Source organism: Protopterus annectens, chromosome 1.part2 (genome assembly GCF_019279795.1).
Source record: "Protopterus annectens isolate FY-2018-M chromosome 1.part2, PAN1.0, whole genome shotgun sequence".
Lineage (NCBI taxonomy): Eukaryota > Metazoa > Chordata > Ceratodontiformes > Protopteridae > Protopterus > Protopterus annectens.
This window is the reverse complement of record NC_056727.1, coordinates 776327361-776345012: the sequence shown is the minus strand read 5'-3', so window position 1 is coordinate 776345012 and position 17652 is coordinate 776327361.

Genomic DNA, 17652 nt, shown 5'->3' with positions numbered 1-17652 from the left:
CCTGGTCTGAAACCATGCTGAGTGGGTGATAAAATCTGATTTTCATGCAGGTGGTTGAGGAGTTGGGCATGGATGCATTTTTCCAGTATTTTAGAGAGGGATGAGAGAATTGCTATGGGTCAAAAGTTTGTGGTGTCTGTGTTGGTGTCACCTTTGTGTAAGGGAAGAATGAATGTTTTTTCCAGATGTCTGGGACAAGGGTTTCTTTAATTGATCATATAGTTTGTAAAGCTGTCAAATTATACCTTCATATTGAAACCCAACCACCAAATACTACACATTGCATACTCATTAATCTGGTAACATGCAGAACTTGAAATAACTTGATAGTTGAACATGCGTGCCAGCAAAGATATCCTTGTAATTGGAGATTCAGTTATTAGAAGAACTGATACTTATATTTGCAGAGTAGATAATGAACATCAAGTAGTGTTATGCTTGCCAGAAGAAAAAAATAGAAGATATGAGACAAGCCTTGGAATGCCTTAATGTAAGGAAGTATGGATCCACTTTTATTCATGTTGGTACAAATAATGTCATCTGCAAGGATTCTCTGACTGTTAGTAGGGAACTAGCGAAAACAAAAAGACAGCTTGGAAACACCAAAGCAAATTCTCTCTCAGTTTAATACTCTTTCAGTTTAATGAAGTGCTTTTCGTCTTGCACATGTGGCAAGACTTCATCAGAAACTGAACAAACTTCAACACAAGCAATATATACACACACCCTTTTTGTCACATGACACTTCTAATTAAAATCTTGTGTCTTAAAGGCACATCCACATTATTGCTACTTAAAACATTTTTTTAAAAACAAACATGACTGACAATATTTTTGAACATCTCAACCCTTCCCTTCCTTCAGAATTTTTACCTGTAATGGTGATAGAAATATATATACAAACATACATATACTAACAATACTATATCTCAAATTATTGTGTTGACTCTCAAAATATAATATTACTTAGTTAACTAAGAAGTCAGAAACTTACATATCCGAGTCAAATGAAGTCAAATATCACAAATATGAATGCATTTTATAAAAATACATACACACATTAACGTTTAAGATTTTTCAATTTCAGTATACTGTTTAAAGATATTGTCTCATTCAAACCCGGGTAATGAGATAGGTGATGAGGTAGATGTTCAAAAATATTGTCAGTCATGTTTGTTTTTAAAAAATGTTTTAAGTAGCAATAATGTGGATGTGCCTTCAAGACACAAGATTTTAATTAGAAGTGTCATGTGTGTATATATTGCTTGTGTTGAAGTTTGTTCAGTTTCTGATGAAGTCTTGCCACATGTGCAACATTAAACTGAAAGAAAATTGAACTGAGAGAGAATTTGCTTTGGTGTTTCCAAGCTGTCTTTTTGTTTTTTGCTAGTTTGTCTTACTTTGGTTCCTGTCTGTTAGTAGGGAAATGACAGCCTTCTTAGACAGTATAGCTTGTACTGGTGTTAGGACGTATTTTTCACAAACCACCTATGGAAGGGATAGTGAGGTCACTGTGAATGAAAAGATTTTTTGGGTAAATACCTACATGGAAAAAAATGTCCTGTTTTAAAAAATAGAAATGTGTAGAGCATCTAAGCCTAGTTTTGGGCACACATGGGTTCAGGTAGGATGTTGTGCATTTGTCAAAATCAGAGAAGAGAATTTTTGCAGCAGATATTTTACAATATTTGACAAACCCTAGGCAGGATTTTTGTTAGGTTGAAAATTTTACAGTTCATAGATAGCAACATTTGATACATGCTAGGAGCATTAATAATATTTTTTTAATTGGAAAATTTGCTACATTCCCACAACATTGATGTTGTTATTGTTTCTGAAACATGGTTAAAGAGCAATGACTGGAAACCAGTTCTGTTAGGGTATAAATGTTTTTACTGTGACAGAAATTCTAACAAAAATCAGGTATAGCTGTTATGATAGGGATTATTATATGTTCATTGATAACACCAATTCTATAGACTGTGTTACTGTGAAAATAAACACAACCCTGCAACATATAACAATTGTTGGAGTGTATAGACCAGCAAAGTCAAGTGCAGATGACCTAGAGGAATTCATACATTTCTTGCATGAAACACAGGAGGGAAGAATATTATTAGCGGGGGGCTTACATTTACCAGAAACAGTCTGGAATAATATTGATTCAACAACATTAGTAAGGAAATTATTCACAATGTATATTCAGGAACAACAGTTGCTTCAGATTGTAAAAAAAAAAAAAACTACCAGGGGACGGAACATACTAGACATTGTGTTCCTAAAGAAATTACTATTACTTCAAGTCAGATTTTACCACCATTGATGTGCAGTGATCATGGGGTTATTAAGTTTAATTTGTTGCTAGATAATTCTGCCAAACTGAAATATAAACCAATGCACAGAAGGTTAATTACAGATTATATGGAAACAAAACAGTCACTATGTAAAACTAACTGGAGTGAGGTGTTCAGTGAAAAAACTGTAGATGGAATGTGGAAAGTTTTGAAAGAGAAATTGTTTGAGTGCAAAAAATCAAAACAATGTTTAACATCAGGATCAAGGCATACAACATCAGGGGGATATTCTTCCATAAGAACAAGATATCTGATTAAGGTGAGTGACAAAAAATATAAGAAATGGAAGAGAGGTCGAACTACAACTTTGAAAACTGAAATAAACAAGCTGGACAAACAGATTAAGCATAGTATGAGAAAAGATCAAGAAAAATGTGAAAAAAATTATATAAAGTTATTGAGCATAATAGGAAACCTTTTTATAGATACATAAGATGTGTAAGGAGTAAAGACATATAGATTGATAAACTGTGGGCAGATTCTAAAATTTATTCTTAGACACAACAGATTATAGATATATTTACAAAATCTTTTGCAAAACAGTTTGACTTCACAAAAGGGGTGATAATTTGTCGTAGTGACATCCAGGTAACCCCAGACACTGGAATCAAACTAGATTGTATTGAAAAAGGACTGCACAAACTGGATCCAAACAATGCACAGGGAGGAGACGGAATTAGTAATAATGACCTGAGAATACTTCAGCAAGAACTTACAGTACTATTATATCTATTACTAGGCCATATAAATATGGGGAGATTCCTCAAGATTAGAGATGTGCTTATTAAACCTGTCTTCAAGGAAAATGGGAGTAGGACCAACCCAGAGTTATATAGACCTTTTAATCTACTTTCATGTTGTGAAAAATAATGGAAAAGGTAATACTGGATAAGTTATTGTCAGAATTGGATAGGTTGGGTCTTGAAACCATATACCAGCATGCGTATGTTGAAATCAGGTCTATTACTACCTGAAACATGATGTTCTATAACAATATAATAACAGCTATAAAGGAAAAATGGTGCTGTGATGTAGTTTATATAGATTTAACTTCAACATTTGACAGGGCCATACACAAAACACCGATCAATAAATTAGTATATTTAGGTATTGATGCACTCTTGATAAGATGGATAGCTGCATAGCTTACAAATAGGACATGGCAATTATCATACAGCAACTGACATCAACTGATGGCAAAGTGGTGCGACAATTGCATTGTCACCTCACAGCAAGAGGTTCTCTGGTTTGATTCTTGGCTAGGGTGCTTTCTGTGCAGAGTATGCATGTCCTCCCTGTGTTTGTGTGGGTTTTCTCTGGGTGCTCCAGTTTCTTCCCATGTTATAAAGACATGCATCTGAAACATTTCTCCCCAGGCCTCTGCTGAAAATTGGCTTTGTTCCAAGTCTGACTTTCCCAGTAAACAAATGATGAATAAATAAATTGGACAAGTGAAATACTTGGTTACAGTTGGGGTGTCCCACAGGGCTCTTTCCTAGGCCCTTACTTGTTTAGATTGTACCTTTCAGACCTAACTTTTTCATCTGAGGTGTTCTACAGTCTATATGCAGACAAGCTCAAATTAGGTAAACTGAGTACATGTATTACAGATAAGGCATGCCTGCAAAATAACTTGACTAAATTGACCATTTGGGCACTGGCGGATAATATGCTGATAAATACATCAAAAACTAAGCATATGAGATTTGGGAGACATAAATTGAAAGGTGAGTATTTAATTCAGCACACAGTGATTGAAACTGTAGACTCATTTAAGGACTAATCATATCAACCCATTGGTTAATGATAGTTATAGAACTATAGGTTGTATAAAAAATATATAAAGTCTAGGAAATCAAAAATGATGAAGTCATTGTTTGTTAGTTACATTAGACCCAAAGTGGAATATGAAATAAAAATATGGAAACCCTATAAGAAAACAAGCATGGGTAAACTGGAAACAGTACAGCAGAGATATACCAAGGGCATCCATGGATGTGAAAATTTAAGTTACTATGAAAGACTAAAAATATCTGAACTTGTATAGTGTTTCTTACACAAAATCTAAGAGGAGATCTTATTCAAGTATATAGTGCATTTAGAGATAACTACCTCTGGGAATGTTTGGGGTTATAAAAAAGTACTAGAGAATCTTCAGACAACCTATGTAGAAGATTCCATAAAAATTAGAAGTATACTAATTGGTTCTCTGACAGAGTAGCTGATACAGGGAACAGACTACCAAATTACATTAAAGCAAGTACTAGTTTAGATATTTTTAAGAACAGCCTGGACATTTATTATGGGAACACATGTTTTGGTATATTGGCAAGCTAGAAGGGCATTAATGCCTATGTTTGAAATATCTGTATGTATGTATTTGTATGTATGTATGTGCATATCCATTTCATACAGTACTCCCAAAATCTTCTCTCTAACATCCAGTGCTGATGTAATCCATCATAAGTTGTCCTGCAGCCTTGTGAAAGTCAGACTTGTATTATGGTGCTTGTATAAAGTACCGAGTTCTCTAGCCTGTGCACTTAGATAGGTAGGGGGTCTGTTCTCACTGCAGTCAACTGGGAAGTGTTTGTGTTTGTCTATCTAGTCAGAGGAGTGTAAGTGCATCTGACAGGTACCACTCCAATCCCATGGATTGATAATATTTTGACACTTGCACATATCTACACATCCATGCACATGCCTACACATCCATTTATGTAGGCCTTCCAAAATCTTCTTTCCAACATTCAGTGCTGATGTCACCCACCATACATTGTCCTGCAGCCTTGTAAAAGTCAGACTTGTGCAATGGTGTTTGCATAAAGTACTGAGTGCTCTAGTCTGTGTACTTAGACAGGTAAGGGTTCAGTTTTCAGTCAATTGGGAGGCACGTATGTGTTTGTGAACTTGCTTGGCATTACAGAGAGCATTTTGCACCAGCATGTGGGACACTGCTATTATTTTTTTCTCCTCACCAGACACTGCTGCTGTCATCACCTGTAAACTGTTGTCTGGCATTCTTTAAGTCAGACTTGAGTTGTGGCTTTTGCTTTAAATATAGACTTTTCTAGTTGATGTACTTAGATCGGTAGGGATTCTGTTCTCACTGTAGTCAACTGGGGTGTGTGAGTGTTTGTGCACTTGCTTGACATTACAGAGAGCATTGTACACCAGCATGTGGGATACTGCTATTAGCATTTTCCCCTCACCAGACACTGATGATGCCATCACCTATAAACTGTTGTCTGACACTCTCCCAGTCAGACTTCAGCTGTGGTGCTTGCCTTAAATACAGAGTTGTCTAGCTGGCATACTTAGGTAGGAGTTCTGTTCTCACTGCAGTCAACTGGGGTGTGAGTATGTTTGTGGACTTGACATTACAGAGAGCATTTTACACCAGCATGTGGGACACTGCTATTACCATCTTCCTCTCACAAGACTCTGCTGATGTCATCAGCTATGGCTGATTTGCAGATGTGTAGTATTCCTATCAGGGCAGGGTCAAAGACTGGCCTGTAGACCAGGCACAAGTCACCTCATCCTATACAATACAGATTACAGTGACAGGGCTTTCAGTCTATCCACATACGTCATGGAATGGTTTGTAGGCCCTGTATTTTCTTGGTGAGAAATCATGGACTTCTTCTATAGGGACACTAGTAATATCCCAGCTGTGTGCAACAGACATGTGTGAGTTATTAATGCTATATCAATGTCTGCTATATGTGTTAGATATTATCAAAGAGGTCATCAAGGGCATGCATGATGACAACACTGTCATTCTGTGGAACTTGACAAGGCCAAGGCATTTGACACAAATCCACACTGAGGTATTCAGTCAACACTGTCAGCTATGGCCATAAACACCTATATCATCAAGTGGGTAGACCACTAGATTAAATAATGGCATCTATATTTGTTGAAATGCGTGTGAAGTGACCTATATCTTGGGTCCATTGATCAGGTCCATACATCAGGGCTTTCTGCTAGATTCTTTCCTGTCCTGTATTTAAGTCACAGATGTCAAGAATGGCATACACATACTGTGTCCAAACTGCTGTCTGGAGGTCTACAGACTGTGAGCAATTATTGACTCCAGCTGTGATATTAGTATAATATAGACAGTATCAACACACACCAAAGACTGCTGCCACAACCATGACAACACATGAGATAAAACAAAAACATGGGGGTATTTGTTATGTTATAAAACCAATACACAATCCAAGGATAATGTACACATTGCTCCATATAAGTAGACCAGTTGGTATGTGAGCTATGTCCTGGAGTAGATGGTATGTAGAACATCCACCAGCATGCGGCCACAGTGGTGAATCCCTTGTATGTAACACAACTACTGAGTATGTGCAGGACATTCACATCAAAGGCCATAATACCACCATTGTTCACACCCTTCATCACACAAATAACTGAGTAGAATGCAGCCTTCTTCATGTACCTTCCTGCACATCTTCTGATGATCTGTTACTGAAGTGTACAACCTTTGCCACAGTGAGCTGTCTTACATCTTATTGGCCATATTTGCATATTCTTTTTGTTGCATAAACATTACTGTCTGATGGTGGTGTGGAATACCCATCAAGGTGTTACACCAGATGCATGTATGATACCTGTTCTAGTGATGGACATAGTACATACATAGCTGTTTGACAACATTGATGGCATGGGTTACACGCTGGTCAAGTAGCCTGTAGTGATCATAATGTCACATACAGGTATAATAGTGTCCTTCCTAACACCTCCAGCAGATGTTACAGTGTCAGGATGGAGTGCTTGATTACCCTCATAGATTGCTGACATGTTATAATAGTTGTGCAAGTGTGTTTGTGCTGAACCATCTATGATCAGAATCACATATGTTATGTCAGAGACATGGGATTAATGGTGGTATTATTCTGATATTGTCCATGATTATGTGTGCTTCTTTTACTGTTATCCATGAGCCTGTAACTGTGTCCCACTTGTTGGAGACCCCTGCTGACATTGCACTCATATTCAGGCAAATCAGTTTGTACAGCTTCACAATATGCACCCAGTCCCAAATGTATATACCATCCCCCTCTCCATTGTTCATGTCAGGATGCTTATCTAACAAACACATCTTCTCCATTGTTGTCACCTTGTCTGACAGTCACATAATATACATTTTCATTGTGCAGTCTCTACTGTACCATGGTGATATGTGATTAGTGTTCCTTCTACAGCTGTCTTCCTTTACATTCCCTCACCTACTGTACAATACAATGTTTCACCTGTCCTCATTCCCTATGTTCATTCCTGAAATTCATCTGTATATTCTTATTCAATACACAAACTTCCCATGGCTGTTTATTTTAAATGGCAGTCAATGTACCCTTACAGATTATTTACACAACATTTGTACAGAATGCCTGCAATGGGAATTCACAATACTCTGCACTGTATACACTGTCCTGTACTGTGTTTGGACCATATGCATTACTATATGATAAACTCTGGTAATCATTGTGGCATTCCATGCAATCTGCTAATCTAGTTTGCTCTTCTGCAAATAGGTTTGCTATTCTTGCTGTTTTACATGGTTTGCTGGCTGGTAACACTGTTGCCTGCTATGAAACCTTGCTTGTCTACATTTAAACATGGTGCACAGCATGAATGTGAAATTAGTGCTGCTGCTCACCACACAGACATGCAAGCCTACACAGAGTTTATTGAATCCCACAGATTGTCTTTTTACAACTACATGTGGTGAGTTTATTAAGACTGGTTCATGTGAAAATAGTACTGCCCAGCATTCAGGATGTTTGTGGCTATTTTGAATTTCTATGTGAATTAAATAATTAATTAATTAAAGTACAGCAAATGAACACTAAGGAACTTGCGCAATTCAAAAGATGCAAATGTTTAGAATTTTACTTCTTCAAATACGTGTATAAGCAGCTGCAGAAGGACTACATCCTCAGTGACATGCGGCAAACACTACTTCATAAGTATTAACCTGCCAGGTGGATGCATACCCCACAACTGTCCAGAATTTCACAGAACATCCAGATTGTTGCCTCAGTTTTTCACCTGTCCCTCATAAAAGTTGTGTTTTTCTGGCAAATCAGTGAAGATTGTAGTCACTAAATAATGACAAATATTTGAGTTTCAGGAGTTATATCCTTTAGAAAATGCATGGTAATGCAAAACCCATTATTCTAGCAACTTTATTGACTTAATAAGAGTGGTATTCAAAATGTAACTCTGATTTTGAGCCTTTGCCTCCTATTTTAGGTTCATAGGTTCATAGGTAGGTACTAGGCTATCGGCCCAAGGGCCTAAGTAAGCCTAGCCAACAAGGTTTCCTGGCTTACACCACCCAAGAAAGTTAATTTCCTGTGCCCCTGTCGACCAGAGCCACAGAACTGATCCTCGGGGTGTATTTCCTATTTCCCATCCAATCATCAAGATTTTTCTTGAAGAGTGCTAATGAGGAACTTTGCTTGACATAGATGGGTAGCTTGTTCCAGAGTATAGGAAGTCTCTGGGATAGGAATCTATCCCTCCAACATGTCCTGTTTATTGTGGTGACATGGTTTAGGTCTCTAGAGTGTGTAGCTCGGAGGGATTGGGATTTCTTTAGGTGTAGCATGTCCAACAGCTGTGGGTTTGACATAGCTTTATATGTTAGGCAGAGATCTGCTCAGAGTAGGCGATATGCTACAGAGTAAAGTTGGAGTTTATTGAGACGGTCAGTGCAGGGCATCTGTTTGAGGCCAGTAATCCTCTTTGTGAGGTACTTCTGTGGCCTTTCCAGCTGCTGAAGATGTCTTGTGAGGTACATTTCAAAAGGGGCGTTATACTCTATAATGGGTCTAATGAGTGCTGAGCAGAGGGGAACAATGACCTCTTTTTTCCTGGATGAGAACCCTTTTGTGATGTGGTGTGCCACATAGAATTCTGGCACTAAGAGATTGAGAAGCATGGCTGGATGAGTTATAGCTTACGTGTGTATTCCTAGTCTTCAGCAGAGTAATGTTGCTGCAAAGGAATTTACCACAACATTAAATATCAGCACATTGCCAGAGAAAGTGAGAAAGTAAATAATATAGAAATTTGGGGAAAAAGTGATAATGAACATGAAAAGGGTACATGTCTGAAATTACATTAATTAAGAATGTCTGGACCTTATTAAACAAAATAAAGTTTTCAACAGGTTAATAGTTTGAAACAGGTCAAATCAATCACTATATTAAGAGAAAACTTGCTAAATCAAAGTAAATGAATATAGTGAAGGAAAATGAGCTGTTAACAAAATATTACTGGACAAAGCTAATACATTAGATATGACTTAATTCCTTGGTGCTGCTAAGAAAATATTATTGGACAGAACTAATAATTTAGATAACTTAATTCTAAATGCACCATAAATGTTCATTTGCCTTAATGAATATAGTTAAAAATCCAATATGCCTCTTTTTATCCTCAGTGCTTTTTTCTCCTACCTTATTTATGATTACCAACAATGTCCTACTCATTCTAGTTCTTAATAGTTATAATTAATTTAATTTTAAATGTAAATTCATTTAATTACTTTAGTTCAATGAATACTTACTTTTACATGTTTCTATAATGTGACTATAGTGTGTGTGTGTGTGTGTGTGTGTGTGTGTGTGTGTGTGTGTGTGTGTGTGTGTGTGTTCAGCATGAGCAGCTTTAGAACATTTCATCATTTTATTTCTTACTTTTTAACAAAACTGCAACCTTTCTGCTGTCTTATATTTTGCATGAAGATTTGTTTGAATGATATTAATGTGTCAACATTTAACATGTTAGTTACTTCAGACATAACATAGCATTTTATAGACAAAAAACAGCTTAGCCTGGTTTTTACTTGCTTATTGCATAATGTTAACTGTGTAGATTCCTCTGATCTGTGTGATTTTTCCAACGGAGATCCTTAAACTGTTATTTTCTCATTTGGGAAGATTTGGCCAGAACAACAAAGTTATATGCTCATTCTTGGAAACACTGTTAAATATCAGCATAAATCTGTCAAAATGAATCTTGCATAGCCAAAAGAATTGAGGAAAAACTGCTAAACATGCCAAGTGAAAAACATCTATCATAATTTTTTTGCAGGGGGATTCAAGCCTTCCTCCACCCGCATTTGGAGGACCTTATTGCCCATACCTCCTTACTTAAATATATAAAACTCTATGGTCTTAACACTTATAGGAAAACAAAAGAACCCTGCATAAGTAAAAAAAAATAGCTGCATGAACTGTAATCTTACACTCACTTCATTTTATAAGAAATCCATTCAGGGAAAAGTAATTTTGTTGAAAGAAGACGAGATTGAATGGTTGACTACTTACCTGTGGACTGCATGTAGGACTTATCTGATTCTTTGTGAAGGAACACTCATAAATACATTCTTTCACTGTTACATGAATAGAAAGTGTACAAATAAAGTAGATCAATTCAATGGACACATTTTAAAACAAGAAAGGAAGAAAGTGTTTCAACCTTAAATAATGAGTATTTCTGTGAAGAGATTCCCTGCTTCTATTGGTCCACTATTATGAAAACAGTGACTATAAGGAATATGGATACAGTACTATAGCACTCTGAAGTAACATATGAACAGTGACTGAAATGATTTCTATTGCTGAGATACTGAGAAGCAGGTTGGGTTTGTCACCAGGATGGTTAGAGGAATAAAAGTGCTGATGATAGAGAGGTAGAATATCTTGAAACTGCTGGTTCCTATGCTGGTCCAGAGGGATACAGTATATGGCTGATTTGTTGTTATGATTCAAAATGCTCATCAGTGTTTGTCTTTTCAGGACATGATGAGGAGCATGGGACATTTATCCTCAATGACTATTTTTTTAAATAGTGTATTGCAACATGTTATAAGAGCTGGTGTTTATAACTTGTGACTTTAACTGTCATTACTTAGCAGTGTTTATACATATTTAAGTGCTGATGTACCTATGCAGTCAGAATTATTTTTAGATAAACAGATGAAAAAGTATAAAGAGAGCTATGAAGACTTTGCGATTATTATGGTAATCCTGCAAAAGAAATGTTAAATTGAAATTCAGTTATAAAACAAGGCACTAAACATACAGTTAAGTATGCTTTTGACATAGATCTTAATGAGAAATTGTAGACTGTTTAATCAAAGCATAGAATAAACTTGAAATACAGTAGAAATGAGGATGTCCAGACATTAAATTGACTGTATGAGAGAAGACTTGCAACAGCATGATTGTTGAGGAAGATAGGAAGGTGACCCTGAATTAAGCTAGTTGGTAACAGCTGAAGTGGCACTTCAACCCCATGTAGAAATAAATGGGAAAAGGGGGGGGGTTGATAATAATGATGATAATGATGATGATGAATAAAGCTGAAATACAGAATGTAATGATGAAATATAACATGTGAACAGCTTCCTTTTTAAACAGAGTCTGTGGACTATTATTTTAGCTAGGTTGTAATACTTCCATTATGGGTCATACATACTGTTTGTATCCAGAAATCCTAAAAAGAGCTACTAAACATACTAGGCTTAACCCATGAACTCTACTCATATATCTATATCTATATCTATATCTATCTATTATATATATATGTATATATATATATATATATATATATATATATATATATATATATATGTCAGATGATTGAGTTTTCAAAAACTCGAAATTCATATGTGCAAGACCATATGATCAAGTTTACAAAAACCTGAATATCAAAAAAAAAAAAAAAATCTACTTTTTTATGTTTATGCAGGGGGTAAGTCCCCTGCAATCCTACACCCCATGGAAATTATATATACCAACTCTGAGATTGCACAACAGTAAAGAAAAGGGTACATTTCATGATCCTCCCTGTACTGCAATCTTCATTCAAAAGTTCTGAGTTTTCAAAAACTCGATCATATGTTCTCGACCATAAGAATTTTGAGTCATGAACTGGATATCATGAAATTCACCTTGAGTGAAACTTAAGAAGTGAAATTTAACACAAAATAGGTTAGCTATAATCAAAGAAACTTAATCATAAACCTTGGTAGCTAGTAGAGCTTTAGCTGCCTTGATGTACTACTAGCAACAGAGGAAAAAAGTTCAGGAACTTGAAGAGTTTTACAGCTATGAATTATATAACATGGCATTGCCTTGCAAAGAGTGACCAGAGACAATGTGCAACTGTGATTAACCAACAATTTTAAAAGTTGTTAGAGATTTCACCCTACCACACATTTTTTATGGCAGTGCAAAATATATTACAACTCTCAAAGCTGTCAAAATGTTTCCACTGTTATTCTTGTTGTGGCTGCCTTGTACACTACAGCAAAAGAGTCAATTATAATAGCTTTCAAATGTGAAAAAACAAACTGATATAAGAAATGTATAGCATAAGCTAACATTTATTGTCGATGTGCTCATATATATGGGTCTACTTCTGTAGACTGAATTTACAGTTTGCCGAAGCCCAAATCACCGAGACCACACTGCCGAAAAAACATATCAATGAAACTACAGTGTACCAAACCACGGAACAGAGAACATTAACTATCAAACAACCCAATAAAATTCTACACAATTGTCTTATGTACACTTAAGCACTTACCTTTCTTGACGTTTTTGCAGAGGGGCAAGCCCCCCTGCACCCCCATGTGGAGATCTGCCCCCCCCTACACACATCCTGCTAATTTTATATACCAACTCCAAGACTGCACTACATCATAGAAAAGATATGATCCAGACACGGCAGCATACTGCCCTGTTTGGTTTTCTGTGGTTCGGTAGAGTGTAATTTTGTTGATATCTTCTTTTAGCAGTGTGGTCTCCGTGATTTGGGCTTCAGCACACTGTAAATTTGGTCTACAGAAGTAAACCCATGTGTGTGTATATATATATATATATATATATATATATATATATATATATATATATATATAGATATGTGTATATATATATAGATATACATATATATATATATATATATATATATATATATATATATATATATATATATATTTATATATAAGCATAGTCCATGTGCTCCATATATATATATATATATATATATATATATATATATATATATATATATATATATATATATATATATATATATATATATATATGGATCCACTTCAGTAGAACGAAAACTCAATGTTGATGCGATATTAAAATGAATTAAGTTTTTTATCTACCTTGGAAGAAACATCAGAACATTGATTGTTATCCTTTGACTAACATTATAAGACCTGAATTAAGTAAACTAACATAAGAAGATTATATTGTCTCTAACATAATTATACAAACTTTAATTTGAAACATGTTTGAAGAGCTCTTCCATCTGTACAAAAATTTTAATTTATGTGAGAAATATGATATCTTAAATACAAATAACTTAAAATAGATTAAAATCTTTTGTGGGAGATTAACACCAGCAGTCAATGTCCTGTGAAGATAAATAGGAAACATATTTGTCAAAAGATGGGAAAAGAAAAAGTGGATACAACATTTTATGGATATTTCTAACCATTGTAAATCAATTAGAAATAGATCTATTCAGCATAAGATCTTGGATGGCACTTATTAAACACCAAATATATTATTTTAATGCATGTTACTGATTCATCTGACCACTGGCATTGTTCCTCTTAAAGACACATAATTTTTATCCAAATACTAACTAAAATGGAAATAACTTTTTTTTTAATTTTGTTTAGATATGGTAGATCTGTTTGCTCCTAAGATTAGATTAGAAGTTGTGTTAGCTACAGTGGTGAATAAAAGGTTGATACTGAACTATTGGAATGCACCATCCTTGCCAGTATTTCTAGAATGTGAGTGGAGGAACCTGTATAATCTGTATGTATGTATTGCCATCAAAATGGTATTTAAGATGATTTTGTATTTCTATTTTGTTTTCTTTTTCTTTCTTCTTTTCCTACTTTTTTCTTTTTCTTTTCAAGTTTTGTGTTTGTGATTTTATGTTTATAATACATTATTTTGTAAAATTAAAAGAACAATAAAATAAAGAAGCAAATGCAACAACCCTCAAGTAAAGAAACTATATACAATATATATAAGCCAGATGGGTAAAATGTGCATTTTTCACAGAACTTCTCTTGAAGACAAACAGTCTTTAGGTATGCTGTTACAATTAAGCAACATAATAAGAATTTCTTTGGTCTTGTACTAATAATAAGTATATTAATAAGCTGATATTGTATCAATAATTTAATTCTCTTAATAGTATGTGCCAGTTTATTGTTTTTACATCTCTGGTTGAAGTATGTGTAAATTTATGCAATGTTTTACACACTTTCAAATGTTTGTGAGATAGTTTTATAAAGTTGTTCCAATTTAAAGGCTTTAATTCAAACCAGTTTGAAAAATATATATAATTTTAACAGTGAAGAGCAAATAATTAAAGAGGCTAAATTATTTTTGTATAAGTTAGGTGAACTAATATGTAGGATTTGCCATTGTCCATGTGATATGTTTGAGACTAGGAATATTATGTTCAATTTTGTCTACTAAAATTTTTCGTATTGCTTGAAAGTATTTACAAGACCAAACATTGTGAAGAATTTCAGCATTATGTTTTCCTCAATCTCTTCAATGATTGGAAAAACAGTATGTAAGATAAGCATTATTTAAAATTATAAATTGAATAGAGAATAACTGCCCTTCTTCCTATATAACCAATGCAGTAGGATGTGGTAACTAACTGATGTTAAGGTGGTATGGGGGTGGAGACCCTGCATGGTGGTGCAGGGGGTCTTGCCACCCTGAAAAGAAACATTTTTTTCTGGTTAAAATGAATTGAGTTTAGATAAGTTGTATTTGGATATGTTGACTTTTACTTCAGTAGAACAAAAACCCATATGTATGAAGACCACATTGCTGAGACGAAATGAACGTAACTGTAAAAGATCGGAAATGTTAAACCCTGAATACTACATAACGAAAAAGAACATATTGGCGTATAGTTGCCCACAGCACTGCACAATATATAATAAAATGCCTTTTCCCTCAAAATAGTGTGATCTTAGAGTTGGTATATTTAAGTTATTGCAGGGGTAGCTTGACCACTGCAAATACATAGGTAAAATATGATTGTAGTGTTTAGCTTACCACAGTAGATGTGTGTCATCTGTGTATTATTGAGGTTGCATATATTTTAGTTTAGAGAAGTGTGTGAAGTAGGTCAGTAAAGAAAACAGTATTGCGAGACCAGGATAGAGTGTATTAACTTATAGTACTGTTACTTTAAAGTGTTGTAGAATTATGACAGTTGTGTGTTTTGGGAGTTTTTATTCCAATTTAGATTACATTGTTTTAAGGCAGTAGTGTACTGGTAAGTTTTATTTTGTTGTTTGCAGGATGTTAATGGCTTTATAAGGGAAATACCAAGAGCAGGTCTACAGTCTATAACATATTCACTTAAAATAAAATGTGATGATTTAATTTTTTTAATAATGGGGGAAATTAAATAAAGCCTATACATTTTTTTCCACGTAGGCATCACATGGCTCTGCTAACATGGTCAGGAACATTTTTGGATTCAGTAAGAGCTGTTGAGCAGCACGCATGAGTGCGTCAACATGTAAACTTCTGTGGCATGCAAATCACCTCATAAGCAGATGAATCTCATGCAAATGAGGCAGGTAGAGTGATCCAGCCAACAGTTAGGCAGCTCTGCAGACCCTGTGTCAATGTTCATAGTTTACAAGGGAAAAATTCCATGTACAGGAATATAGACAGACAAAAGGGGCTGTAAAAATGTAGGTAGATGGACAGAAATGGTGTACAGATATGAGTAAAACTATCCTCTGTGTGCCTGACAAATGAAAGGAAATAAATTAAATGTATTTTTTTAATAATCTGAGCATGTTTGCGTGATGAGCTGCAGTGCGCAAACATGCTTTATAAAAAAATAAAAAAAAAAATTGGAAAACACAAAATTAATATTATTTGACATAAATGTATTACAGGACACTGCATGGAGTATCTGCAATGGTGCATTGGTGCTGTTGTTAATGTGGTAGGGCTTTGAAGTGTGTAGTTTCCAGACAGTGAGCACAGATCCCCATGCAAATAAGGTGAAGTTACTGAATAGCACAAAGGGGTAATCATGTCCACATATCCCCTTCATGTAGGCAGAGAACCATGTTGGTGTTTACAGAGAAGGTAACTGACATCAGGGGAGGGTGTGTCCAATGACTTTTAAGTTTATTTCAACCTGTTTGTACAGCACTCTGCCACGCTGAGAGTATCCTTGCGGGGGGGTGTGCACTCATTTCTAAGCTTTGCTTAGCTTAGGGGAGCATGTTTCGGCATATTTGTGTGGCAGGCTGCCATGCTGAGTGTGGAAGTCTGGGGGGTGTACACTGACTGCTAAGTTTTGTTTACCTGTGGGGCACGTGTTTGCATGGCCCACTGCTGTGCTGATTGAATAAAAAAAACAGTGACATATTAATTAGTTTTGACCTCTAACTTAAACTAGGGCCACTAAATGATGTTAATGATATACTAGGCAGGTGGAATGCATCATAGGTAGACAATCGCACAGTCAGCACCTACAGCAGAACACTATAAAGTATGCATACACCCTACAATCTGATTTTTCCTCCATACTGTGCACCATTGGAGTGCAGACTTGGGGGAATTTTAACTGAGAGAATGCTAGGGGCTACTGCAGGTCTGCTACATCTGTATGTGCTAGATGCTGAAGTCAGTGCTGCTGCTGACAATAGGCCTAGGCAGAGAAGGAGAAGAGTGTTCAGGCACAGGGTAACCTTCCAGGAGCTACATGAACTGGAGGTTGTAGAGCAATACAGGGTGGACAGAGACATATTACAAGAACTCACTGAGCTCTGCCGCCCTCAACTCAGACCCAGAGCCAACAGAGTGTAATCCATCCCAGTGGAAACAAAGGTATGTGTAGCCCTTAGGATATTAGCTACAGATGCTTTCCAAAGACCAACTGGGGACATGATGGGGTTCTCATAGGCATCTGCTTCCAGGGTATTACACCAGTTCCTGGAAGCCATGCTACCATATGCCAGTGGGCACATTTCTTTTCCCCTCACCCCTGAGACAAGGGCCAGCAATAGTCAACACTTCTACTGTGTAGCACACTACCCTCAGGTACTTGATGCCATAGATTGCACTCATGTACACATCAAGTCACTACCCAGTGAGGAGGGTAGGCTCAACATCAACAACAAGGGGTCCCACTCCATCAACTGTCATGTCATGTGCAATGCCCAGGGCAT